At 47.7% G+C, this 26,937-nt stretch overlaps 1 protein-coding gene across 1 annotated transcript in view; it reads left to right on the plus strand.

Moving 5' to 3' along the window:
• The window catches only part of MRPS27 (mitochondrial ribosomal protein S27), a 419,683-nt gene that overhangs the window by 300,679 nt on the left and 92,067 nt on the right, over window positions 1-26,937 (plus strand). The gene's annotated exons all lie outside the window — the stretch shown is intronic.

Here is a 26,937-nt window from a genome sequence, read left to right on the forward strand (position 1 = left end):
TACATGGTGAAGCAATACCAACTAAGTAAACATAGCGTATCTTCAAATTTTGTTGTTTTCGACCCAGGGTGTGTGGATTAAAATATGTAAAATGCAGTTGGAAAGTCAAAGTACTTAAATTTCAATGGATGACGAGCCCGATTTATTGTCTCCTGACCTAGAAACATAATGCTTGACTATTAATAGGCTCATAAAGAACTAATGTCTACATTTTGTCTAAGATAGGAATTTTGGGCTGGTTAACTAATGTGTAGTTGTCGAAATGTGTTTAAAACACATGGAGGGTTTGTGAACACCACAACTCAACACTTTAATAGTCTTTTTAGGGTATAGCCTGCGATAACATGTGCGAGTGCATACGTCTCACTTGCCAGTCACTCTTGCATACAGAAAAGGGCTTGGAACCTGTCTGTTGCCTACCATTTGTTGGCTTGTGTGGCACACTTCTTAACAGACTCGTAATTAGTCTAGGCAGACTTAACCTTTCCCTTCCTTGCTGTGGAGCAGGAACCAAGCACCGATTGATTCAACTTAATCAGTGACTGTCCACTCCTCCCGACATGTTAGAGGTACTATTTTGTTCTTTTCATCTTTTAGTGCCCTGCGTACAGAAGTCGTGTGATTAGCAAAAAGGTGTCATCCAGCACAAACAAAATTGCACAGATATATTTCTATAGCTAACTTTCTTATATTTTGGCAAGTCTTCTTTCCTCACTTTGCACTCATCTTCTCTTTTCTTTTTGATTGTGGGCACTATTGTCAAAAAAGGAGGATTATCTTATTGCAAAGCGACATTGTTTCTTTTTTATGTGTAATATCTGAAAAGATGCTTTTACACATAATCTTTCAGTATACCCCAATCCACCCCACTCCGATCCACTCCACTCCATTCTACACTATTCCACTTCACCCCACACCAATCCAATCCAGTGCAGACCAATTCAGTCCACCACACTCCAATCCTCCTAACCCACCTCACTTCAATCTTTCCCACTCCAATCCAAAACAATATGCCCCACTCCAAGCGTCCTCACTCCAATCTGCCCTACTCAAATCTAAAGCAATCTTCCCCACTCCAGTCTACCCAACTCAAATTCAAAACCATCTGCCCAACTCCAATCCAAAACAATATGCCCCACTCCAATCTGCTCAACTCCAATCCAAAACAATCTTCCCTTCTCCAGTCCAAAACAGTCTGCCCCACTCCAATCCAAAACAATCTGCCCAATTCTAATACAAAACAATCTGCCCCACAACAATCAAAACAGTCTGACCCACTCCAAACCAAAACAATCTGCCCCACTCCAAACCACCCCATTCCAACCCAAAACATCTGCCCAACTCCAATCCAAAACATTCTGCCCCACTCCAATCCAAAACAATCTACCCCACTCCAACCAGCTGCACTCCAAAACTCCAAAACAATCTGCCCACTCCAATCTGCCCTACTCCAATCCTAAACAATCTGCCTCACTCCAATCTGCCCTACTCCGATTTAAAATAGCCTGCCCCACTCCAATCCAAAACAGTTTTACCCACTCCAATCTGCCCCAGTCTAATCCAAAACAGTCTGCCCCTCCAATCATCCTCACTCCAATCTGCCCCACTCTGTGTCCCACTCTAATCCACCCCGCCCCACCAAATCCCATCTACCCCACTCCAATCCACCCCACTCCAATATAAAACATTCTGCCCCACTACAATCCATCCCACTCAAATCTGCCCAACTCCAATCTTCACCACTCTGGTCCTAAACAATCCACCTCACCCCAATTCACCCACTCCATCCCACACTAATCCAATCCACCTCACCCAGATGCAGTCCAATTCAATCTGCCCCACTCCAATCCAATCCACCTCACCCAAATCCAATGCACCCACTCCCTCCCCTAGCCACCCAACCCCACTCCGATCCATTCCACCACATCTCAATCCAAAACAATTTGCCCCACACCACTCTGCCCTGCTCCAATCCAAAACAATCTGCCCCACACCAGTCCGCCCTGCTCCAATCCAAAACAATCAGCCCCACTCCAATCTAAAACAATTTGCCCAACTCCAAATCAAAACAATCTGCCCCTCTCCAGTCTGCCCAACTCTAATCCAAAGAAATCTACCCCATTTCAATCTACCTCACTCGAATCCAAAACAATCTGCCCCACTCCAATTCACCTCACCCAAATCCAGTCTACCCCACCTCACTCCAATCCACTACAATGTACCTCACTCCAATCCAATCCACCCAAATCCAATCTTCCCCAATCAACCTCACCCCACCCCATTCTAATACAATCCACCTCACCCCACCCACCCATTCCAATCCAACTCAGTCCAATCCATCTCACCCCACGACAATACAATCTACACCACTTCATTTCAGCCCACTCCAGTCCACCCTACCCCATCCAATCTACCCCAGTCCACTCCAATCCGCCTTATTCAGTCTACCACACTCCAATCCACCCCATTGCAGTCCAGTTCACCCCACTCTATCTCAGTTCAATCCAGTCCATCGCACCCCAGTTCACTCCACCCCACACTCCAACCCACCACATTGTAGTCCAATCCATCGTACCCCAGTTCACTCAACCTCACTCAATCCAATCTGTCCAGCCCACCACACTCCAATCCACCCCATTCCAATCCACCCCACCCCAATCCAATCCAACCCACCCCAATCCGCCCTCCACTCTACTCTAATTCACCCCACGCCAAAACACCATACTCTAATCCAGTCCACCCCACCCCAAACGAATCTAATCCACCTCACCCCAATCCACCCCATTGCAATCCACCTCACTCCATTCCAATCTACCTCAGACAGTCCACCCGCTCCAATCCATCCCACCCAATCCAACCTACTCTACCCCAATCCATCCCACCCCATTCCAATCCACTTCACTTCAATCCAATAAACCCCATCCATTCCACCCCCTCTAATCCACCCCACTCCACTCAATCCAACCCACTCTACCCCAATCGAAATCCACCCTAATCTACTCCAGTCCTAACAACCCCACTACCTCAGTCCACTGCAACCTACTCCACCCTATTTCACTCCACGCCACTCCCCACACGACACTGCACTCTGCGACACTTTCTGCCACTGAACCACTGAACACTACTTCCCTCTACTCAACTCTGGCACTCTACTCCCCCCAACTCCTCTCTACTCCAACAAATTTGGTCTATGACACTGTACTTCCCCCACTTCAGTCTAGGACACTTCACACCACTAACTTTTAGCCATGCTGAATAGCAGACACACCGGTGTACAACATAGTAAAATCACATTGCGAAATCCAGTAGCTCTTGTATAGGCAAGACCTATTGGCTTTGCCAATGCTTGTTTTACCTTACCATTGGTCATCTCTCTCTTCAGAATACTTATGTCTAGCAACAGGCATAAACGTACAACTAATGTGCATTTTTCATGTCCACTGCACACCGTTCCTATTGTTTTTTGTTTGTGTGTACACTTTGTTGCTATATGTGTAATTGAGGCAGTGCTTAATTTGTAACATAATGAGTGCCGGTCCCTAAAGCATGGCTCAAAAGATGCTGGCTGGTGCTTTTAAATGTCCGCACGCCCAGTTGCAAAATTACCCAATAGGCAAAGTGGGCACCGGCCTATGGGCCAACTTCTTTAAGGGGCCCTGCAACAACAGATCAAGACACAACTTAGTACATAAACCAGAGACATCTGATTCACATAACAGTTTGTCTCTTAAAAGCTCATCTTCTGGCAGCTGCCAGTTTGAAAAAAAAATCCTGTGCATTGGGTATTAGGCGACAATTTGCGAGGGGGGGCCAAATTTCGACTGCCTTGGGGCCTCCACAGGGTTTAATCCAGCACTGCCCATGCCGAAAACCAAGGCTGCTTAGTCCTGAATCCACCGCATGCCAGACACTCACCCCCTTTCCCTTCGTCTCACCCTGGCAGGCTCCTGCTTTCTCCCTTGTGGGTGGTTTTTCCATCTTCCCTTCTTTCTTCTTGCCATTTGCGTGTTTCCCCCTCTCTTGCTTTCAAAGAATGTCTGATAAGGAAATATAAGCGCTGGTGGACCCCACCGGCTCAAATTAAGCTCTGAGCTGAGGGATGAGCTCGGTGGCTATGAAGTTGTATTATTATTATTATAGTTGCTTGTAAAGCGCAACTGACACCCTACGGGTAACCTGGCGCTATGTTAAGATGTTGACAGAGTGAAAAAAACAGACTAGGCCCCTGCCAGGCGGAATTAGCACGGGGCTAGAGGGCGAGCCCGAGGAAAAAGCCAGGTTTTTATCCTTTTTCTGAACTGCAGCAGATTATCTATCTTTCGAATGTCCAATGGGAGTGTATTCCAGAGCCGGGGAGCTGTTGTGCAAAAGGCCCGGCATCCAGATTTAACTTTCCTGACTCTTTGCACCCTCACCAAATTTGATGAGGCTGAACGAAGCAACCGAGGGGGGGCATACCAACTAAATTTTTCCTGCAGGGATTTAGGTCCCTGTCCATGTAGGGCCTTAAACAACAAGCACAAGGCCTTAAATTGTATTATCTGCAGGACTGGTAGCCAGTGTAAGTCCGAGAGTGCCAGAGAGGCAGAGGAACGACGTGATCGTCCCAGTGCCATCTTTGCGTCCATGGTCTGTATTCTCTGCAATCTCTCAATCAGATACCGTGGGGAGTCCAGGAGCAGAGCATTGCAGTAGTCCAGCCTGCCGAGGATAGTACTCCGGACTATCAATGTCCTGGCCTCTAATGAAAACATCGGAAAGATTTTTTGAAAGGCCCTAATCAAGCTAAAACAACTCCCAACTGTCTTGTTGACATGTTTCTCTAATGTCAATTTACTATCAAACATGACTCCCAGATTAGGCACAACAGTACTGGGAGTCAGTGAGGCGCTAGCAGCAGTTGGCCAAAAGTTAGATGGAAGTAAGGGGGGAATTCTTCGTGTTGCGCAATATAAGATCTCTGTCTTCTCACAGTTAAATTGAAGGGAGTTCTCCCTAAGCCAGACCGCTATATCCTGCAGACATGCATGAAAATCTATTAAAGAAACTGATTGCTCACCTTCTAAGGACAGGATAAGCTGTGTGTCCTCTGCATAATTAACTAGGTTGACATTATGATATCTTATAATTTCAGGTAGAGACTCATATACACATTTAAAAGGATTGGACTTATTGCCGATCCCTGTGGGACACCATGCAATATATTAGAAAACTTAGAGCGAAAGGGAGGAAGGGCTATTGTTTGTTGTCTATTGGATAAGTAAGAATGGAACCACTTAAGGGCAGTGCCCGTCACTCCCAGCTCTTCAAGCCTGGACAGAAGGATCCCATGGTTTACCGTATCTAATGCGGCAGACAGGTCGAGAAGGACCAAAATAGCCAGCTGTCCCCTGTCTGCTCGCATTCGCAGGTCATCCATGACGGTCACCAGAGCCGTCTCTGTCCCATGGCCAGGGCGGAATCCAAATTGTACCCTATCCAGAATGCTGTTACTTTCTAAAACTGGGAGAGTGTTTTACTAACCACTCGCTCCAGAATTTTTATTGGCTATGGTAATAAGGAAATTGGTCTATAATTCTTCATACACGCTGGGTCTAGTGTCACCTTTTTCAGCAAAGGCGTCACTGACGCCTGCTTCCAGCAGGCTGGCACTGTGCCATTCATCAGGGATTGGTTGCAAATTTGCCATAGTGCCGGAGATAACTCTGGAGCCAATCCCTTCCAGATTTTATGTGGCAATGGATCCAAAGGAGATCCAGAGGATAATCCCATCGCCATTTTTGCAAAATCCCCTAAAGAAAGTGTGTCAAAATGATCCAAAGTATAGTGTCCCCCTCTCAGCTTGATTCAGTGAATGCAGTTCCTTAGGCATGTGCCCTGGGTTAAGATCATTAACAATATTACTTATCTTGTCCTCAAAAAAGGATGCCAGTCTATCGCACAGTGCCTGACTGGGCACAATCTCGTTCTTTACACACTCTGGATTATTTGGAATTGGGAGCTATGACCCCTCAGAAATGTTTGTAGCGCTGGTTCTAAATGGGATGTGTCAATGGATTGTAACAATTATTTTGACAACAAAGCCATTGGTTGTTTAGTACTGTGTAATGCCCAAGTGAAGAGTAATATGTTTGGCCACTGTAGAAGTCAATTCTATCGAAAGAATAATTCTATAGCACAAATATTGTCAATTCGCAGTCGTATCAGCGATAATTTAATCTCTCATAGATCCTGTAGCTGGAGGTATAATGAATGGCCATATAATAAACCTGTCAAAAACATGACCACTGGAAGTATTTTGGCAGAAATAATGGCCGTTTAGATGCCCTTGGATTTACCAATATACACACTAAGGCTATGTCTTCTGTAATTACTGTGCCCATCGAAATAAACATTTCAATTACTGTGCCACAGATTGTCAGTTAACAATTGTTGGCAAAAGGCTGCCTTTAATTTGTACAGCTGAGCGTTCCCTTTCCTAGTCCCCCCCCCCCCTTTAAATAGGTGGCAGAATGGCTCCATATATTTCTGTAGGTGCTGACGTGATTTTGTCCTGGAACAAGAAGAGGACACTCACGTGGTTTAACTGAGTTTTTCTATGCTATTGGAATAGTCCACCTCCAAAGTGGATGTATATTTGTGTTTTCCAGAATATTTTTTTTCTGCTCATGAGTGTTGGAAGTGCCTTCATGTTCCTCTGAGTTCTCTCTTCCATTTTGTGGTTAAGAATGTATCGGCACAGAGTAGAACAGCAGTTTTTTTTATATCTTCAGGTAGAAGATTAAATCCTGTTTTTGTCTCCCAAAATAAATCGATTTGTCCTTGGTTTACTAGCCTACGGGTAGAGGAGTGGCTCAAGAAGACACTTCTCCCTCAAAATGCTGTTGAAGTTCATGTGGTCGGCCAAAGTGCTGCCGTAGCCAGAGTTAAGTGACTGCTCTCTTTGTCTGGAGGGACAGACAATTTTTTTGTTCACGTAAATGTTTGTTTTATTTTGTATGTTTTTATTAGTTTGGGTAGTAGGGAGTGGAAGGGGCAATTTATCAATGCATGGCCTCCAGCTTGCAAATCGTAGGGTGTTTATTTGTTTCAATTCTCTGTACGAAGACAGGGTAGATGTTTGACCAGCACTCAAGTCTTCCTTCTCAAATTGAGACTTCCAGTGGAAGCATAACATAGCCTTTCTGTTGACTGGGTGGCAAAGGCTGTTCTGAAGAAATGTTGAAATGCTGTACAGCCATATACAGGGAAAACACTATTATGATTTTTGGAAAATATGACTTTTTTCATGTCCACGAAGGGACAAGGATGTGTCACCGAGTAAGAAATGTCTCCTCCCTGCCACCATTTGAATCTTCGTAAGTTTCTCTGACAATTCAGCCTATTTTTCCTCTGTCCTAACTCTGAAGCAATTGTCTGTTCCTCATTGTTGTTTGTTTTCACTGCTAGTGTGCAGAACCTGGTTCTCATTAGGCTCAGGGTGTTTTCTTCTCACAATTCCCTACCCCTTAGAGGTGGAGGCGTCTCACTTATCCTGGTTAGGATCAAAGGTCACGGCTCAAAGGATCTAGGGCCCGATGTACCAGGAGTCCATTAGCAAACCGTTCATTGACTTTTGGAAAAAGGGCTATGATTTTGGGAAACGACCTATGTACTGTTTGGCAAGTGTACAAAATCACCATGCACAAGGAGTCGCATAACAATCTGTCTAATGAATATTAATTAGGCAGGTCGCAATATGCACCACCGCTGTGTTTGGCTACAAATAGGCGTGGTGGTACACGGGGGACATAAGACCACCATCACTGTGTGTGCATTCCTAAACGGGAAACTTGTGTTTTTTTTGTTTTTTTAAAAGCAGCCTGAGTACCTTGAAGGACCTGGTGCTGCTTTAAAAAAAATTAAAGCTTCCCGTTTGGGAAAATACCAGGTGGAGCAGGCCGTGGTCACGTGGGCCACTGTCTACTTCCCCTGAAGATGGCAACACAAGTTCGAAAGGACCCCTTCCCCTTTGAAACAGGTACTACCTCCATTAAGGAACTAGTAACTGGCCTATGGTTTGCAACCAGAATTGCGGCCCCACATGATTGGCACATACTATACGCAATCTGAATTTGGAAAGAACACCCCTTTCATGCCCCTTCCAAATGGTGATCTGGTATGGGTTGCAAAACCTATTTTACAAGTTCAAAAAACATTTCTGAGTCTTAAAATGTGTTTTGTACATTGGAAACAGCCAGTTTGCAGTCACATACTTGTAATTTTGTGAATTGCGGGGTTTCCAATCACAAAATTGCTTGCAATGTCTTGCACCGGATGTATATTTGACAGTGGCTTTTCTTAGTTCTGAGTTCTTTATCTGAAAGCGTTATTTTTCATTATCCCGGTGTGTTTCCTTAGAAATTACTTTTAATTCTTCTTCGTTAAGCCTCAGCTTGCCACTAGGTTAAAAAGAAAAAAGTGCATTTCGTCCTTATTATCTTGAGTAAAAGAAAGATGAGCTTTATGTGGAAATGAACAATGCATAGCACAGATTTGTTACCATCTAGTCTGGATGCTCTTCTTGTGATATTCCTCAGTGTCATTCTGTGCAACTTTGAAGACTGCAGTTTTGAAACAATGTGCCTGATGTGCAGCAGGATTGCTACTGAGTTTCCTTTGAAGTGTATGTTACGTGGAGTTACAGGAGTTCCTAGTTTATAAACTCTGTGGTCTCTAAAGTAAATATTCTTCAAAATATATTACAGGGTGATTTGACTCTTTTTTTCTTTGCCTCCCATCAATGGAACCAATTTACTGGGTATTCATTTTAGAGTATTTTGTTATGTGGTTTACAGTTGTTCCTTGTGTGGTACAATATTCAACATTTTTATGATTCATTTTTGTTATGCCCCAAGGGGTATTGATTATCCAGTAAGATAAGCTGTCTGTTGATGCTGAGCACCTTCCAGACATGTAATTGTTAATTGGGCTACCCCTGATTCTTTGTATACTGTTATGTTATGTAGAGTTGTATGGTGCAGCTAATCACACGTGAGGCTATCCAGGTGCTGGAGCAGGAGTGTAGGCGGCAGGGTTGGACTGGGAACCAAAACCAGCCCTGGCAAAGTGCTCGGCTGGCCACCCCGGGGGGTTGGGGATGCCACCGAGCTCTTTGCCAGGGCCGGTTTTCGGCCGATTTTGTTTCAGGGCCGATGGCCCTGTAACAAAAATGGCCCCCAGAGGCCCAAAACTGGCCCCCACCCGTGCGGCCCACCGGGGGATTGCCCGATGCCCGCTATGGCCAGTCTGGCCCTGGTAGGCGGTCCGGCCCGCAGAAATTATTCGAAGAGCCAGAAGTGAGGAGGAGGCCATAATGTGTTGGGGAAGGTCCTTCTAGGTCTTGTGTGCGATGTAGGAGGATATTCCACCTCCTATTCTGCTCTTGTGGATGTGGGGTGTAGGAGAGTAGGATCTGCTTCTTATGGTTACCCCCACTTTTTGCTGATGTTTCACTGTTTTTCGACTTTAGTCTGGCTGGGACCCTGCTATTCAGGGCCCCAGCCTAGCTGCTTCCTCTCTAAATTGATTGCATGTACTTTAGGTACACCACAGATTGGATTGTGGGATACACTTATAAGTCCCTAGTATATGGTATACTATATACTGTATGGTATACATATATATGAGGGGCGGGGCTTGCCTGGCTAGAGAATGGCCGTAGCCTAAGCAGGCTCCAGCGACCGCCGGAATTATCCTTAAATATCCTGAGTCAAATGGGCACTAAATACTCCTAAACTGGCTATACTAGCATCGGAAGTGGCCGGGTACACGTAGAGCAACTTGCGTGCAGACAGCTGCGATAGTCGCAGAGATCGGCTAACTTCCGTGGCAGACGGGTGGCGGACATTTGGGGCCCTACCTTGATAGTGGGATCGACTGCTCTGCTGCACGGCGCATTGCCCGCTGGTTCTGGAGCTACGCCTTGGTCGCATGCAGTGAAGGACCCCCAGCAGACGTGGAGCGGAGAATATCGGAGATGCGGTGTGCTGGTAAGAAGTGGTTGCTTCATACGTGCCCTGACTCTCCATCGCTTGAGGAGTCCACAGGACCTTGCTGGTCCACACCAAAGCCGTTTTACTCTCACTGCGTGGGTTGCCTTTGTCAAGGCTTGTTGGTCTCCAATCTGGACACCGACCCCCCAGCACTCGACATCCTTCGTGGGACAGCTCGCCTGCAGACTGTGGCCGTCGTCGACGCTTCCTGGTCTCCGTGGCAGTGGAGACAAGCTTCATCTCATCGCACCTGAAACACCCAACATCAGTGGGCATTTGTCTATCGTGCCCCTGGTCACTGGCAAGTGACCCAGACTCTGTCCCCTCTGCTTTCAGGTTCTTCACATCTTCAATCCAGGCTTGGATCACACCGGACACTTTTCTTTTCCACGGCAGCAGCACTTTGCAGCAACTCTCCATTGACGACATTGAAGATTCCCGACATCATTTGACACCTAAGCTCCCGGCTTCCCTGGGTTAGGTAACACGAGTACTCCGGTGCTCATGTGGGTGCTGGCCTTAGAACCTTTTAAGTCTGAAAGGGTTTGCTCCAAGTCCTCGCCTAAGTGTCCTTAAACTCTAAAATTACATCCGCGACTTTCCCATAGGATTGTACGGAGCAGGCGGCTGTGTTCTCACACTGCACGCGTCCCCCGTGGGTCCCCTGTGTCACTACCTTGGGTGGTTCCTTGGGGTCCCAGCGATTCTACATGCTCTAGGCACTGTGTCTAGTCAAGTCGTGGTTCTTATACCACTTTCTTAATATATGGTTTGGTCTCCCCTGGGGCCCATTGTATATTGTGCTATTTACTGTTGTTTTAGAACTGTATTATTGTGTGCCTTGCTCTCTAATCTCATAAAGAGGTTAGTAGAAAGTGTTTAGTAATAAATACATATATTTTATATATATAGCTTGTGTGGTTCTCGTTTAATTTAGCCATTCAAGAGGTTATAATCTGGTAAACCAAGCTGCTTTACATTCCTTCGAGACTTAGCCTGAAGGCTGCTCTCCATAGCTACCACTAGGATAGCTTTCAATAAAGGTTGTCTTAAACCTAATCATCAATAAGGGTTGTTTGGACTGGTGCAAGGTGCCCACTATAACTAGTGGACAGCATATACCAGGCTAACTTCTCACATTGTTGTGCAGCCGTGGGATTCAAGCTTGCTATTGCTTTACCAGATAATCTCATTGAGTGACTAACTGAAAACCTCTATAGGTACATAGGTACATATAAATCAAGTTTACAATACAGTAAGTTCTACTGAACTTAGAGTTGTGTGTCAAGGGCTTAGCACACCCTTTCTACAACTCAAGAGAGTTTAGTAGTTCCCACTAGGTTAGGTAGGTGCAACACCTCACTACACTAGTATGTCTTCAACAGCAGAAGCCAGTGGCTCCTTGCTGACTAAGTATGACCACCTCTCATTTCAGGAATTGAGAAACATGTGTGCATCTAGGAAATTGAAGACAGGGAAGAACCCTAGGAGTTAACGCCTCATAGAGGCTTTGCTTTTAGTATAAGTATAAGTATAAAGAAGCTTGTAAAGCGCTTGAATGCCAAACAGCGTCTTGGCACTGAAGTGTATACGGTCGATGAGGGAGGAACAGTCACTAGTGAATATTAAACAGCTGAGACTTCAGGACCTTCCTAAAATATGCAAAATTCTGTTGAAGTCGCATAGCCACTGGTAACTTATTCCACAATTTAATTGCACAGCTGGCAAATGAGCGACCACCCCATCTCACTAATCTAAATCTGGGGGTGCAGATGAGGCCAAGGCTGGCCGAACGCAGGTCACGAGAGGGAGTGTAAGGCCTAAACTTATCCCTTCCGTCAGTTGCACCCCCACCGAACCGTGCCCTGTGTACCAGACAGAGTGCCTTAAACTCAATTCTCTGCTGGACCGGAAGCCAGTGTAATGATTTTCTTCCCTTAGAAGTGGGATGTCCCCTAGGTAAATTCAAGATGACACGAACCGCCGCGTTTTGCAGTGACTGGATCTTACCAACCTGGTATTTGTCAATACCCAGGAACATAGCATTACAATAGTCCAATCTGGACATAAAGAGAGCAGCCATTACCGTCTTCTGCAACGCCTGAGTAATGAAAGGAAAGATTTTTCGCAGTGTTTTTAGCAGAAAAAAAAAGAGGAGGTTAAACTATTGACCTGAGCTGACATATTCAGCTTATAATCAAAAATCACCTCCAAGTTCCTCACCTTGGTGACCGGTAAGGGACACTGCCCGGCCTCCGGTGGCCACCACAGAGTGTTCCACAGAGGAGGGCCCTACAGAATTCCATGACTTCTCGGTATTTATCTTGACCTCAGAAAGACCCCAGGGTCTGATGAGGCAGACAAGTTGGCAGAAGAGGACCGGCCTGGAAGTGAAAGCATTCAGGACCTAGAATCTGAAGCTGATCAGGAGGATCAAGATGATTCTAACCTGGACAATCTAATCTTTACTGAGGGTGGGGGAGAGGACCCAAGGGGTCCCCTCTTTACTCCACCTGGAAGGGTTAACAGTGTACCTAGAAGGTCTAGATCTCCTTCTCAGGAATCTAATCATTCTGATATATCTGTAGAAACCTCTATTCCTCAGGAGTCCTTTTATAAGAGGAAATGCAGACTGCTTGAGTTTAAGAAAGCTAAGCTCAGGATCAAGAGAGAGCAGTTGGCATTAGATAGGGAATCCCTGGAGCTCCAGAGAGCTTCACAAAGATGGGGGCTAGAGCCCCATGGTGGCAGCATCAGTGTCCCTAGAGGTAGAGATCATACTCATGACCATAGAAACCTGAACAAGATTGTCCCTCCCTACCAGAGTGGGGATGACATCCACAAATGGATAACTGCACTTGAGAGGGCCTGTAAAGTACAGAGGGTCCCTCAGGAGCAGTGGGCAGCAATCTTGTGGCTCTCCTTTGCAGACAAAGGTAGAGACAAGCTCCTCACTGTTAGAGAAGAGGATGATGACAATTACAAAGTCTTGAAGAGTGCACTGATTGATGGGTTTGGCCTAACCACTGAGCAATACAGGATAAAGTTCAGAGATACCCAAAAGGCACAGACTCAAGACTGGGTTGACTTTGTAGATTGTGCTACTAAGGCTCTGGAAGGCTGGTTACTTGGCGGTAAGGTGTGTGATTTTAACGGATTGTGCAATTTGATTATGATTGAGCAGATCCTTAATAATTGTCAAAATCAGCTGTTGCATCAGTACCTAGTGGACTCTGATCTGACCTCTCCCCAAGATTTGGGCCAGAAGGCAGACAAATGGGTCAGAACCAGGGTGAGGCAGAAGGTTCAGAACCAAGGTGGTGACCCCAAGAAGCACGATTCGAAGAACTCTAATAAGGGTGGGGAAAAGGGTAAAAAAATAAGTCTTCTCAAGGGCCCCAAAAATCTGCATCTGGTGGGGAGTCCCAATCTAACAAAGGAAATGGCCAAAAGAAACCATGGTGTAAAATCTGTAAACAGAAAACCCATTGGACAAGTGATTGTACCAAGTCCAAGGACCCAACTCCAGCCACCATTGCCCCTAAGGCAACTGTTCCCCCTAGTTCAGCTCCAGGTGGTGGTACTCAGAATAAGGGTGTAGTAGGGTTAACCCTGGGATCTGAGATGGACTCTGGCCTAGTCAGAGTTCCTACTCAGGGTGTACTGATCTGTGATGGAAGCATGGTTATGGCCTCCTTATTTGTCAGTCCCAGTAATCTGGGAAAATACAGACAGCAACCTTTTATAAATGGAAAAGAGGCTTTGGCATTCAGGGACACAGGAGCAAGTGTCACAATGGTGACAAAAGATCTTCTGGCTCCTGATCAAATCCTACTTGGGGAAATGTACCAAGTGACCAATGCTAGCAATGTCAGGACAGACCATTCCTTGGCAGTTGTTAATTTCACCTGGGGAGGGGTAACTGGCCCTAAGAAGGTTGTGGTAAGTGCAGACCTCCCGGTTGAATGCTTGCTTGGCAATGATTTAGAAACTTCAGCTTGGGCTGAAGTGGAGCTTAGGACCCATGCAGAAATGTTGAAAATCCCTGCAGATGAGTTTGCTATGACCTGGTCACAGATCAGAAATGTCTAACACTGGACAGGCCCTGGATCCTGGAAGAGTGGACCAGGTGCCTCCCAAGAAAAGGAGCAGTAGGGGTAAGGCAGTGTCTTCCACCCTGACTCAGAAAGCAGATCAGTCTCTTGAGGGAGATGATCTCAGTCCTGATAAAGGAACTGTCCCAGAGGAGCTTGAACCTGACCACTTTGAGTTCTTGCGGACAGGGGCCCCTTCCAGGGCATATCTGAGCCAGGAGCAGCTGAGCTGCCCTTCTCTTGAACCCCTCAGAATGCAAGCTGCTGATGAGGCTGCTGGGAATGCTAGTGGAACCCATAAGATCTATTGGGATGACGGACTCCTGTACTCAGAGTGTAGAGACCCCAAGCCTGGTGCCACCAGGAGGTTGGTTATACCTCTGAAGCTCAGGGGCTTCCTATTTCCTTAGCAGGACACCTAGGCAAAAACAAGACTTGGGACAGAATTTCCCCTCACTTTCATTGGCCTCACATGTCTGAGGACACCAAGGAGTTTTGTCGCTCATGTGTCACCTGTCAATAATAATAATACTGGAGTTTATATAGCGCAAATAGCTACCTCAAAGCAGAGGTTTCCCTGCGCTCTAGCAGCAGGCAGCACGCACAGGGAGGTTTCAGCGCTGGACCCGAACCTAGTCCAGCCTAAAGAGCCATGTCTTCAGCGCTTTTCTGAAACAGGTCTCTGTCTTAGTTTGGCTGAGGTACTCAGGCAGGGCATTCCTCATTTTAGCCGTACTCACTGTGAACGCTCTACCACCCAAAAGCGAGGAGTACACATCAAATTCTGAGAATTGGACCGTAGGAAGGGAATTTGCTTATAGCAGCAGAGTCTCTGTTTAAGATATCTGGGACATTTTCCCTTATGGGCCTGGTAGGCCAAGGCCATGGCCTTAAACTCAATTCTTCTGGCTACTGGGAACCAGTGAAGCTCCTGAAGGTGCGGAGAGACATGATGACAGAAGGAAATACGTCTGATCAGTCTCGCAGCCGCATTCTGTACCATCTGGAGATGCCTAATCGAATATTTAGGAAGGCCTAGATATAAACCATTTGCGTAGTTCAGCCTAGATGGCACTGTGGCATGGACAACGGATTTACGGTAATCTTCAGGCAAGAAATGTAAAACTTTCCGGAATTTTCTCAATTTGCTAAAGCAAGTCACGGACACCTGTTGGATTTGAGCCGAAAAGGAGAGATCCACCTCCCATCTCACACCTAGATTTTTTATATTAGTGGCGGGGGAAGGCGGTGGGCGCATTTCTGATGGCCACCATAGAACAGGATCAGGCACTGGGCCTTTACCAAAAAACAGCACCTCTGTTTTTCCTGCGTTGATTTTTAGTTTGTATTTATTCATCCATAGTGCTATATCTCTCAAGCATCCTTTAAAATTCTTAAAAGCCTCTACCGTCCGCTCTTGGAAAGGGAAAACCAACTGGGTATCGTCAGCATAGGAAACTGCCTTCACTCCCCAGTTGGCAATCAGAGAGAACAGCGGAGCTAGGTACAGATTGAAAAGTAAAGGGCTCAGCGCTGAGCCTTGAGGGACACCACACCACAGATGTTTAGGTTTGGATTCAAATGGTTGTAAGGCAACTCTCTGGGTGCGACCGCTCAGATATGATTTCAACCAGGCCAACACCTTCCCCCCAAAGCCCGTATCTTGAAGTCTCTGAACCAGCAGGGCATGATCGACAGTGTCAAATGCTGCAGACCGATCCAGGAGCACCAGCAAAGCTGATGCCCCTGAATCTAACGACCATCTCACTGACTCGGCCACCTCTAGGAGAGCGGTCTCCGTGCTGAAGCCCGCCCGGAAACCAGACTGTGTATCATGCAGAGAGGCATTATTCTCGATGAAGTTAGTCAGTTGGCTCTGGACCAGCTTCTCTAACATTTTTCCCAAGGCGGGCAGCAGAGAGATTGGCCTGAGATTGTTGAGATCTTCAGGGTCACCATTTGGGTTTTTTCTCAGAGGGAGAAGGGTAGCGTGTTTCCACTTATCCGGGAACACACCACTTTCAAGGGAGGAGTGCCAGATATGAGATAGCGCACCAGTGAGCGAAGGGGACAGCATTTCCCAAAGTTTAGGAGGACACGGATCATCTGGGGCGCCAGATCCACATTTTTGCAATTCTGCTATTGCAACTTGATGCGAAATTGGTATGAAGTTTGTGAACGGAGAAACCTCCGTAACTCCCAATGGCATGTCTGATTTCACCGTTGCCTCAGGTGCTGAGAAGGAGTCATAAACCTTTGAGATTTTATTATCAAAGAAGCTTGTAATTTTTTCACATAGAGCGGCAGACGGTCAAGCCATTGGTAAGGCAGGTGGTACAACAAAGACCCCCCCCTGATACCACTAGCTGTGGTGGGGGTTCCCCTTGAGAGGGTTGGGATTGACATAGTTGGTACCATGGATCCTCAAACAGCATCTGGGCACAGATTTATACTGGTGGTGGTGGCCAATGCCACTAGGTATCCAGAGGCTATTCCCCTTAGGACCACCAAAGCACCTGTGGTGGCAAGGGCCCTACTTGGAATCTTTTCCATTGTGGGTTTCCCTAAGGAGGTAGTATCAGACAATGTGCAAACTTCATGTCTAGTTACTTGACTGCTATGTGGAAGGAGTGTGGTGTGAATTATAAATTCACCACCCCTTATCACCCACAATGCAATGGGTTAGTTGAAAGGTTCAACAAAACCCTCAAGGGCATGATCAGAAGGGGGTTGGTTACAGCCCATTTGAGCTTCTGTTTGAACATCCAGTGAGGGGTCCATTATGTCTAGTGAAGGAGGGATGGTTGTTACCTCTCAAACCCGCTAAACAGGATATTGTGGACTATGTACTTGGTCTCCGCTCCAGGATGACTGAGTACATGAAGAAGGCAAGTAAAAACCTTGACGCTAGCCAGGAATTACAAATGGCCTGGCATGACCGAAAGGCTGTGCTGACTGTTTACCAACCAGGGCAGAAAGTATGGATGTTGGAGCCTGTGGCCCCAGCAGCCCTCCAAGATAAGTGGAGTGGCCCCTATACCATAATTGAGCAAAAGGGAGAGGTTACCTACTTGGTAGACCTTGGAGCTCCCAGGAGCCCCTAAAGGGTGCTCCATGTCAATAGGCTCAAACCATATATTGACAGGGCTGACATGGGCTTGCTCATGGCTACTGATGAGGGACAGGAGGAAGAGAGTGTCCCATTCCCTGACCTGGTCTCTCAGAACCCTGATGATGGATCAGTAGATGGTGTAGCCTTGGCAGGCAGCCTCACTGTCCAGCAACAAACTGACTGCAGAAACGTTCTCAGCCAGTTTAAACATATGTTTTCACTGACTCCAAGTCAGACTACCTGGTGCACTCATGAAGTGGACACTGGGGAAAGTCTGCCTGTTAAAAATAAGATTTACAGGCAACCTGACCATGTCAGGGACTGTATCAGGGCTGAAGTCCAAAAGATGTTGGAATTGAGAGTTATTGAACCCTCAGATAGTCCTTGGGCTAGTCCAGTAGTCTTAGTGACTAAACCTCATACCAAAGATGGCAAGAGAGAGATGAGGTTTTGTGTAGACTACAGGGGTCTCAATGCAGTCACTAGGACTGATGCCCATCCAATCCCTAAGGCAGATGAGCTGATAGACACTTTGGCCTCAGCCAAGTTTCTTAGCACATTTGACCTGACAGCTGGCTACTGGTAGATCAGACTAGCTGATGATGCAAAGACAGCATTTTGTACCCCTAGTGGGCATTACCAATTTGTGGTGATGCCCTTTGGTTTGAAAAATGCACCTGCCACTTTTCAACCGTTGGTGAATAAAGTCCTTACAGGCGTGGAAGCCTATAGTGCAGCATATCTAGATGACATTGCTGTCTTTCGCTCCACCTGGGAGGATCACCCGGTCCACCTAAGAAATGTTTTGGAGGCCCTGCAAAAAGCAGGCCTAACTATCAAGGCCACTAAGTGCCAGATAGGGCAGAGTCAGGTTGTGTACCTGGGCCACCTTGTGGGTGGAGGCCAGGTTCAACCATTGCAGAGCAAAATCCAGAAAATAATGGACTGGGTTGCTCCAACCACCCAGACTCGGGTCAGAGCTTTCTTGGGCCTGACTGGGTACTATAGAACATTTGTCAAAGGTTATGGATCCATAGTGACCCCTTTGAATGACTTAACTTCTAAGAAAATGCCAAAGAAAGTTCAGTGGATAGTCAGCTGTCAAAGGGCATTTGATGACCAGAAGCAGACCATGTGCACTGCTCTCATTCTGCAAAGTCCTAACTACTCCAAAGAATTCATTGTCCAAACAAATGCATCTGAGTTGGGGTAGGGGTTGTGTTATCACAATTGAATGATGAAGGTCAGGATCAGCCAGTAGCTTTTATTAGCAGAATGCTGACCCCCAGAGAGAAACGTTGGTCAGCTATTTAGAGGGAGGCCTTTGCTGTGGTTTGGGCTCTGAAGAAGTTGAGGCCATACTTGTTTGGCACTCACTTCATTGTTCAGACAGACCATAAGCCCCTCTTATGGCTAAAACAGATGAAGGGCGAAAACCCCAAACTTTTAAGGTGGTCCATTTCCCTACAGGGGATGGACTATACAGTGGAACATAGACCTGGGAGTAACCATGCCAATGCAGATGGACTCTTCAGATATTTCCACTTAGAACATGAAGACTCAACTGGTCAAGGTTAGTTTAATGTCCTTACCTTTGGGGGGGGGGGGGTTGTGTAGGAGAGTAGGATCTTCTTCGTATGGTTACCCCCACTTTTTGCTGATGTTTCACTGTTTTTCGACTTTAGTCTGGCTGGGACCCTGCTATTCAGGGCCCCAGCCTAGCTGCTTCCTCTCTAAATTGATTACATGTACTTTAGGTACACCACAGATTGGATTATGGGGTACCCTTATAAGTCCCTAGTATATGGTATACTATATACCCAGGGCATAGGTACCCCAGAGGCCTACCAGGGGCTGCAGAATGTATTGTGCCACCCCTGGGAAGCCATTTAAAATGACACAACAGGTCTGCTACAGCGGCCTGTGTAAGGTGGTGTATGCACCCCTTACTCAGATGTAGGTTCCCTATATCTATCCATATCACTACACATATAAACCTATCAGTCACCCCTATGGCAGGCCTTATCAATCCTGAAGGCAGGGTGCTGGATTTTATGTGAGAGGGTGCCCATGCATGAGCAGAGCCCCTCTGCAGCCTTTGGAACCTTTTATTCCGGGGTTGTTTGTGATGCAGCCAAACCATATACTCATAAGTGCATTATAACCTTGCGTTAATTGCTAACTTTGGAATGGCTGCACGGAAACATGTCGTGTTTGGTGTCAAACACATTAGAATCATACCTCCACACCAGTAACTGTTGCGGAAGGTATGATTCCACCCTACTAGAGGGAGAACCATGACTTCACCGGTACACCCGGTACCAGGTTCACAGACCCTGGCATCACAAAATGGATGCTGCCAGCCACAGACACGAGTCTGCCCTCCTGCTGCTGGACGAAGCTCCGTCAGGGGAGGCCTGGACAATAGGGGTCCTGTCACAGGGAGGTGTAACCACCTCTCAGACAGGCTTTAGTGTATTGGGGCTGGGTGGGTGCACTCCAAGAGTGCTTTGATGTCTGCACTGGGGGCACATTTGGTGTCCCTGTGCATAGTCCAGCTCAAACCGGTTGCAGGGGCTACCAGCCCCTGCTCTGGTGTGAAACTGGACAAAGGATATGGGTGTAGCCACCCCTCTGTCCTGACCCTCCCATAGGTGGGTCCCCAGAGTTTGTCCCACCCCTTCCTTGGGTTTATTGAGGAAATTGTGGGGGGTGTATTTTAACTGTGTGAATTTGGCCCTCTGACTATCTCTGTGTGAGATTTGAATTTCGTCACCCAGCAGTTTACGGCTACTCACCGGGGTTCTTGTTACTAGGGCGCATCACGAGCCTTGTGTCACGGGCTGCTCCTCTGGGGGCTTATTAGTACCACAGCGGCCATCTTGAAGGCGACGCGCGTTTTTCGTGTTCAGCGCTCTAGATGTTGCACGCTGAATTCCGGACCCAGCCACGCCCTTTAAGTAGTAGGCCTGACAGGAAGTGCAGCGGACGCGCCGACAGCGCGCCGAAGGTGCGCCTAAGGTAAGCCCGTCTGCGCCAGTCAGCGCGCAGTCAGGGCACGTCACTCTGCCCCACTTGTCTTAAGAGTCCTTTTCCCCCAGTACCTTCTCGGCAGAGCGGCTGAAATCCCTGCAACCCCCTCTGTGTCCAACTCATAAAGTCTGTCCCAATGTTCCCTCCAGAGACTTCTCCTGTGGTGATTGTGTGTTTCACTTCACGCCTGAGCTTAGACCGATTGGTTTGGCTGACGGCTCTTCAAGTTCTGGAACCATTAGCGCCTGCCTTATTAATGCAAGATCTGTGAAGAAGCACTGCGTTGATGTGCTCGATCTGGTTACGGCCAATAAACTGGACATCTTGTTCGTGACAGAGACCTGGCTAGATGCCTTCTCTAATCCTATAGTGGTAATGGCTACACCCGCGGGATTCAAAGTTCACCGGGTTGATCATTGTTCTGGCAGAGGTGGAGTCCTGGCCATCTGGTATAGGGACAACTGGACCTTTAGGAGCGAAATCTCTACTCTTTGGGGCGAATGTGAAGCCTTGAATTTTAGTCTCCAACTATCGGCCGCATTCACTCTGGGTGGCTCTCTGATCTATCGGCCCCCTGGTTCAGCTGGGAATTTCTTAGCGTCCTGTTGTGAGGCCTTAGCAGAGCGGGCCCTGAGGTTCTTGAAGTTTGTACACCTTGGGGATGTTAATATCCACCTTGATTGTAGCGAGGAGGCGGACTCCGTGGCATTTTTAGACTCCCTTCATCTTGTGAATCTCTCCCAAAGGGTCATGTTCCCAACTCATCAGGGTGGCCACACTCTGGACATAATTTGCACTAATTTCCCCACATTAGTTATGAAGCCTCGTCCAGTGGCGTGGTCAGATCACTTTCCCATCTTTTTCTCTTGGGCTTTGCAAAAATCAATGAGGCAGTCCAACTGCAAACACCCGCCCATCTCCAGGAAGGTAGATCCTATTCAGCTCAGCCTTGCGCTTGATGCCTCACGGCCTACTTTCGGGACAGGCTTGGAGGAGAATGTCACCCAATTTGCTGATTGGATTGCAGGTTCAGCTGCTTCGGTGTCGGCAGCAGGTCTGCCTAGGCTGAGAAGAGATGCCCCTTCTAAGCCATGGTTCACTCCCACGCTGCGGAATCTGAAGCACGTCTGCAAAGTTGCGGAGAGGTCCTGGCGCTCCGGTGGATATCAGCACCGTGATAAAGAGATTCTTAGATCTAAACAAAAACTTTACTATGGAGCGATAGGGGAGGCCAAGGGTCTGTATTACGCAGCCCGTATTGAACGCGCTAATAACAACTCTAAAGAGATCTTTGCCATAGTGCAGAGTTTCCTAGCCCCTAGCGCCCAGGTGGCGGTAGCCCCTGCCTCGGAAGCCTGGTGCAATACCTTGGCATCTTTTTTTAGGGATAAAATAATCAGCATCCAGGAGACATTTCGGTCCTCGGTGAGGTCTGGTAGCCCTGAGCAGGCGCCTCTTCCGCCTAGGGCACCTCCGATCTCCAGCCTCTCTGATTTTAGTCCCATTTATCTGACAGGTTCTCTCAGAATTCTTAAAGCCCTCAAGTCTGGCTCGCCTAATGACCCGTGCGTGGCTAGACTACTCTCCGATGTGGCTGACACCACCAACTTAGAGGTGAATCTCCTGGTCAACCAATCATTACCGGAAGCGTATGTGCCTATGGCATGGAAACACGCTTTAATTCTGCCGCTACTTAAAAAGCCATCCCATGATCCTTTACTCCCAGAAAACTATCGTCCCATCTCGCTTCTGCCTAGTTTGGCCAAAGTATGCGAGAAGGCAGTCACGTTCCAACTGACTAACTTCGTGGAGGGAGCAGGTGTGCTTCACCCGGCGCAATCTGGATTCCGTGCCTCTTACAGTACCGAATCCGCACTGTTAGAGGTTTCGGAGTCGATCCGGGAGTGCCTGGATGCCGGCGGGAGAGCAGCATTGATATTGCTAGATCTCTCGGCGGCGTTCGACACGGTGCCCAATGCCATGCTCCTTGACCGCCTCCTGGATATTGGAGTATCTGGGAGGGCGCTGCTTTGGATCAGCTCCTTTTTGGAGGGAAGGATGCAGCAGGTCTGGCTCCCTCCGTGTGCCTCGGTCCCCTTGAGGGTTACCACGGGGGTACCACAGGGGTCGTCACTTAGCCCTCTGCTATTTAACATCTATGTGACTCCGCTGATTTTTCTGGCGGAGTCACTGGGGGCTAAAGTGATGGCCTATGCTGATGACACCCAGCTGCTGTTCACTTGGAATAAGCAAGACGACTCGGTGGCTAGACCTCATCAGTGTCTGTCCTCGGTCTTTCAGTGGTTGGCTAATGCACAGCTGAAATGTAACGAGGCAAAATCGGAGGTCCTGCTGTTTGGCTCATTTTCTCCTGAGTTCAGAGGAAGACTCTGGCCTTCGGGCTTTCCATGTCCCCCCCAGACTAATGGGGCCGTAAAAAATCTCGGCGTCTGGTTTGACGAGAACTTGAACTTTGCATCGCATGTAAAAAACTGCCCGGCACATGCTTTGGGCTGATGAAGAGTTTGAAGAAGTTTCTCCCCTTGCTGCCATATAAGGCCAGAGAGACGGTGGTGCGCGCACTGGTTCTCTCCCGCCTGGATTACGCGAATGCCCTCCTGGCGGGCAGCCCGGGCTACCTTGTAAAGAAATTGCAAGTGGTACAAAATTCGGCCGCCAGACTTCTAGGGGAGCTGTCCTCCAGGCATAGTGTACGGGCGCAGCTTCGGTCACTTCATTGGCTTCCCGTTGAAACACGACTGAAATTTAAAATGCTGTCAATTGTGCAACAGGCCCTCTATGGATTAGGCCCCTCTTATTTGCAGGACAGATTCGCCTTCTACATTCCTAGGAGACAGCTGAGGTCGTCCTCACTGCTGCTGATGCAGGTGCCCAAATTTAAGCGTCAACGGTTGGGGGGCAACTCCTTTGCCCATAGAGCCTGCCTTGCCTGGAATTCGCTTCCCCTGACTTTGAGGGCCATCTCTGATCCTCGTTTGTTCAGGAAGTCTTTGACGACTCTGCTGTTTTAATGGACATCTGTGTTTTTGGGCCGCCTGTCTGTTGCTAGCGCCGGGACACTTCCGAGTAGCTGTGCGCTGAATAAATTAAAATAACATAACAACATAACATAACATAAAGTAGGAACCCCTGACTACAGGACTTTAGATTTACCTGGACGAAACTCTGCTACAGAATCCCAGAACTTCTACTATCTACACGACGTTGGATGACCGAAGAATGTCCCTTGGAGTAAAGGAGTTACTCCCCTGCAAGCCAGGAACCAAAGACGCATCTGTCTGGTTTGCAACTACGCAGCTCCTGAAGGACTCTGAAGACTTTGCAACACAGGAGGTAGGTTTCCAAGCTTCCCCGGGGCCGATCCGTGCTCTCAGCAATCCTGAGATCCAAAGCCCTCGTGGGGACCGTGCAACCCAAACCCCTGGACGCCGTGCACATTTGCAGCAGCGTATGCTTCTTGGCGATCCCTGAGGCTGTGCTTTGGGCTACTTGCAGTCCAGACCCGAGCAGTGATTCCCACCGAAGATTACTGGCCTACACACCTCGAGTGACCCGTGGGCTGGTATTTAGTGATTCCTCTCGAGGTCCCTTCGCGATCCCTTGTCCGTCGACTTGTGGGTCCCTGAGAAGGGTACTTTGACTTTGAACGGGCTTACCTGGTTGCTCCAGACGTGCCCTGACTCTCCATGGCTTGGGGAGTCCACAGGACCTTGCTGGTCCACACCAAAGCTGTTTTACTCTCACCGCGTGGGTTGCCGTTGTCAAGGCTTGTTGGTCTCCAATCCGGACACTGACCGCCCCAGAACTCGACATCCTTTGTGGGACAGCTCGCCTGCAGACTGTGGCCATCGTCGACGCCTCCTGGTCTCCGTGGCAGCGGAGACAAACTTCACCTCATCGCACCTGAATCACCCAACATCGGTGGGCATTCGTCTATCGTGCCCCTGGTCACTGGCAAGTGACCCAGACTCTGTCCCCTCTGCTTTCAGGTTCTTCACATCATTGATCCAGGCTTGGATCACACCGGACACTTTTCCTTTCCACGGCAGCAGCACTTTGCAGCAACTCTCCATTGACGACATCGAAGATTCTCGACACCATTTGACACCTATGCACCCGGCTTCCCTGCGTTCGGTAACACGAGTACTCCGGTGCTCATGTGGGTGCTGGCCTTAGAACCTTCTAAGTCTGAAAGGGTTTGCTTCAAGTCCTCTCCTAAGTGTCCTTAAACTCTAAAATTCCAACCGCGACTTTCCCATAGGATTGTACGAAGGTCGTGGCTGTGTTCTCACACTGCACGCGTCCCCCGTGGGTAACCTGTGTCACTACCATGGGTGGTTCCTTGGGGTCCCAGCGATTCTACGTGCTCTAGGCACTGTGTCTAGTCAAGTCGTGGTTCTTATACCACTTCCTTAATATATGGTGTGGTCTCCCCCTGGGGCCCATTGTATATTGTGCTATTTACCATCGTTTTAGAACTGTATTATTGTGTGCCTTGCTCTCTAATCTCATAAAGAGGTTAGTAGAGAGTGTTTAGTAATAAATACATATATTATATATATTATACCTTGTGTGGTTCTCCTTTCATTTAGTCATTCAAGAGGTTATAATCTGGTAAACCAAGCTGCTTTACATTCCTTCGAGATTTAGCCTGAAGGCTGCTCTCCATAGCTACCACTAGGATAGCTTTCAATAAAGGTTGTCTTAAACCTAATAATCAATAAGGGTTGTTTGGACTGGTGCAAGGTGCCCACTATAACTAGTGGACAGCATATACCAGACCAACTTCTCACATGGGCTGTATGTTTAAGTGAGATAGTGGCTGAGTGCACATTTTTGGTGAATTGGTGGAAGTGTAGGCGCTTGGTCAGGCATGCGGGTCCGATGCTGTGCTGTGCTTTGTATGCTTACGTGAGGAGTTTGAATAAGCTGAGTTAGTGGATGGGGAGTTAGTGGAGCTGCCGGAAGTGTGGTGAGATGTGGGTGCATCGTGGCAGGTTAAGGATGAGTCTCGCTGCAGTGTTCTGGATGGTCTGAAAGTGGTGTAGGGAGTGGTTGGAGATCCCGATGTAGCATGTGTTGCCGTAGTCTAATCTGCTTGTCAGGAGGGCTTGCGTGCCGGTGTGTCTGTTGGACAGAGGTAGCCATTTAGATATCTTGTGGAGCATGTAAAAAATGTGGAAGCAGTAGGAGCTGACCATGTTGACCTGCGCTATCATGTTGAGCTTGTCATCCAGGATGATTCCTAGGTTTCTGAAATGGTCTGTTGGAATGGGGATTGGTCCAAGCTGTGAAGGCCATCAGGTGGAGTTCCCTGGAGAGTTCTTGTTCCCATAGATCAGCACTTCCATCTTGTCGGACTTAAGTTTCAGGCAGTTAGATCTCATCCAGTCTGCAACGTTGATCATGCAGTTGAAGAAGTTGGCTCTGGTTGTGGTGCGACCCGTCTGTCAGAGAGAGGATAAGTTGGGTGTCATTGGCATAGGATATGATGGTGATGCCTTTGGATCTAATTATATTGGTGAGGAGGGTCATGTAGATGTTGAACAGTGTTGACCTGAGTGATGAACCCTGAGGGACTCCGCAGATCAGCTCCTTGGATTCCGATGCATGCAGTGGTTAAAGGATCTATAGATAATTTACAGCACCTTGATTTTTCAAGAGTATAATTTAAAGAAGGGCAAAGTGAAGAGTTAGTTAATAAGATAGCATGACTCTAGCTTGTGAATCCCTTCTTCAGAAGCGGTCTTGCAGGTATCTGTATTTCCTCAGTAACTACATGCTAAAGTTGTTCAATCCATCCTGGGAAATGTTCCCATTTCTCTGCCCCAGAAGGGATCAACTTGTTATTCTTGTCTAATGTTTTTGAATATTAAAGAAGATCCCGTGATGAAGATGAAGAGCCTAGCTGCCTGTAACATGCATTCTCCGTTATGGGTCTATTCATTAATTTCAGAAACAACTCACAATCCTCCCAGTTAGAACCATGGGAATAGAAGCAGTTTTTTAATGTCTTCTTACTCCCTTAACTAGTTTGTTATAAGAAACTCAAGGATCAACTACCACTGTGTGGCATGCTATCTTGCATGATATGGTGGTCATTGATGCCTTAATGCCACAGGGCAATTACAGTAGCGGCTGCTACCGAACCCAGGTGGTGGGGTAAGGGGGAGGGAGAGAGGACAAAAAAACAAAATTAAAAAAACACTTGTCTGTAATGGCCGGCCGCCACCTCTCCTCTGTCCTCCATCATCTTCCTTCTGTTTCTGCTGTCCCGGCCGGCAGCAGGAAGCACCCGGGCTCCCAAGCTCCCCTGAACCAATCTCAATGCAGCGTTGTGATTGGTCTGGGTGCTGTGGTTTGGCGCTCAGACGGGGAAAGGGAGGCTTTGCATGTTCCTCACCAGGCTGTGTAATGCAGCCTGGTGGGGAAGATGCACAGTGCGCAGAACTATTTGGCTGGCCGTAGAGGGCCGGCCAAGCAGTCCTGCGCATTTAGGGAGTGTAAACCACTCCTCCCCCTGCTCTGGCCAGCCCCACCCTGCCTGCAAGTGATGAAATAGGAAAACTAAAATGATAATACCAATAGTTACCATTTTATTTTTCCTTTTGTTCAGTGAGGCGACGCTCCTCCGCCTTAGCAG

The sequence above is a fragment of the Triturus cristatus genome, chromosome 2_1 (genome assembly GCF_964204655.1).
Source record: "Triturus cristatus chromosome 2_1, aTriCri1.1, whole genome shotgun sequence".
Taxonomy (NCBI): Eukaryota; Metazoa; Chordata; class Amphibia; order Caudata; family Salamandridae; genus Triturus; species Triturus cristatus.